Here is a 2,518-nt window from a genome sequence, read left to right on the forward strand (position 1 = left end):
CGTTCTACCAATTTGTACCAAACTCGGTATAGTTATTGTGTTTGCCACTTAAAAGCAAAACGTTGAAAATTATTGAATTCGGACTAAAATTGAGGCCGCTTTTCATTAACGGTAAATTTCAGAAATGCTTGAAACTTCAATATTTCGAAATTTAAGGACGCTAATTTACTCAAAATTGATACACCCCGGCTTACCATGTAGCGGTCGCTTTCGGAAAGGTGAAAATCATATATGTATTTAATACATGCGCCGGGTATTTAATGTTCGGCTCCGCCCGAACTTAGACTTTCTTACTTGTTCTCTTTTTACTTGTAAAATAAACATTTCTAAAATAAATGTATTTATTGATTATTTTTCTGTTTTTTTTTCTACTTTAGTGCCTTCTTTTGCCTTTTTGCGATTTCTAGTGCCTTTTCCTGCCTATTTCGTTATTTTATTTTGCCTTTTTAATAGGTTTTTAGGTCTTAAAATCCGTTGCTTGCTTATGTATATTAAAGTTTGTTGAGACGGTGTAAAAAATAAACCACTTAAATATAAGAAGTATCGTTAATAATGCTAGCTAAAGCATACAATTATTTTTTCTGGTAACCAGGCGATATTTGTGCGTAAAATATCGATATCTGATATTATCGTCAAAAAAAATATCGCGCCAATAATATCGTATCGGGAGCAAAAAGTATCTTCGATATCAATAGTAATATCAACAATCCTATGCGGTAACATACATAAAAAAAATATTTCCGACGATTTGAAGACCCTCTCCTTTTTTAAAGTCGTTTAAAAAGAAATCCACCGGGTGCATGATTCAATAATGAAAGGTTTTGTAAGTAAGACTCTGCCTCGCTCTATTTTTTATCAGATTCATATCCGAAAAATTAAAAAAATTTATTCAAAAACCCTGAAACGAGAACGTTACTTACCGGCTACAGGTCTATTCTGCGCTGGACCAAAAATTCCATAACCTGCAAATGAAGTTCCCTTAAATGTTTTCCCATTCTATGCTCTCTTGTAACCGGTGAATTTTGTTACATGTTTAAAGTACAATGTAACCCTGGTGTCTCCTAACGAAATTTTAACACAATGGAATATTGGGAAATTTTACGGGGTCAATCGTAACCCAGCAAACACTGTTTCAAACGTTTGAGAAAAATTTATTTCTCGATTTGATATCAAATGCTTTTCTCAAATGATTCTCAAATTGAAATCGTGGTTTACATTCTATATTTGAAATTCATTTGAGATTGATCTGAAGGAACATGGTAACGTTATAATTATCGATACATTTTGCTAAGAATTGTTCATCTCTAAAATTGATGTCAAACGATTTGGAAGTGCGCAGTTAAACAAAAATTGTAAGAATAAAATTAAATTCAATTGCAAAACAAAATAACAATGAGTAGAAAAAAAGTTAAAAGAGAAAGTGCGCAAATACTGAATTTGATGCTTGCGCGGGTTGAAGATAACCAGCCGGAACTGAGAGCTACAGCCCTTCAAGACGAATTTATTAGTGGTGAAAACTCGGTGGCTTCTTTTTCGTGTCTTGAAGACCGCAATGAAGACAGCGAAACTAATAACTGTGACTCCGATGACTCTGGATCTAATTCTATATGCGGGCTCCGCGAGAAATTGACAGATTGGACAATTAAGCATTACGTCACGAATACTGCGACAGACGACTTGCTTAAGATCTTAAGAAATTATGCTCCAGGTCTTCCTTTATGTGCTAGGACGTTAAAAAAATACTCCCAAAGAAACACAGAGAATAGCAATGGGCACGGGGGAGTACATACATTATGGAGTTGAAGATGCTCTGACGGATTTTCTACTACAAAATCATTTTACTGCAAATAGTTTAAATTTAAACATTAATGTTGTTCAGAAATGGCCAATTTTGATAAACGTTGATGGATCAGATGACGTTAGAGTTGTAGGAGCTTACTGCGGAAACAGTAAAAATCCAATGCTAATGAATTCCTTTGAAAAATTTGTTGACGAATTGAAGCCTTCAAATGAAAATGGCTTATTTTTTAAGAAAAAGCATTACACTTTTGCATGTCGAGGATTTATATGCGATGCACCTGCATTTGTTTTAGGTATAAAAGGTCGTTCTGGCTATAATAGTTGTTTAAAGTGTACCCAAAGCGGTCAATCAAAATACCACAAGATTATTTTTGCAAAAGAAAATAATGCTGATAGGACGTTAATATGGATCAAACAGCTATAGGAAGACTACCAATTGATATAGTGAAGTCATTCGGGCATATAGTTTGTCTGGGAGTGACAAAGACTTTGTTACTGGCGTGGATAAAAAAGCGAAATAAGCCCTACTCTCTTCGACTTGAAAAAATTCAGTTACTGGACTCCAAACTTAGTTTTCTATATAATCAAATTCCAAAGGACTTTGCTAGGCGGCCTCGATCCTTAAAATATGTTAAACGTTTTAAAGCCATAGAATTCAGAGCATTTTTGCTTTACACAGGCATATTTATATTAAAAGATGTTTTGGATCCAATTAGGT

The 2,518-nt window shown here is 34.1% G+C and overlaps 1 protein-coding gene across 1 annotated transcript in view; it reads right to left on the reverse strand.

The window, feature by feature from the left end:
- LOC118746507 overlaps positions 1-2,518 on the reverse strand; it is a gene marked incomplete in the record, with an annotated part of 49,150 nt that overhangs the window by 28,538 nt on the left and 18,094 nt on the right.

The sequence above is a fragment of the Rhagoletis pomonella genome, unplaced genomic scaffold (assembly GCF_013731165.1).
Source record: "Rhagoletis pomonella isolate Grant_MI unplaced genomic scaffold, Rhpom_1.0 Rhpom_scaffold_00001, whole genome shotgun sequence".
In the NCBI taxonomy this organism is placed as follows: domain Eukaryota; kingdom Metazoa; phylum Arthropoda; class Insecta; order Diptera; family Tephritidae; genus Rhagoletis; species Rhagoletis pomonella.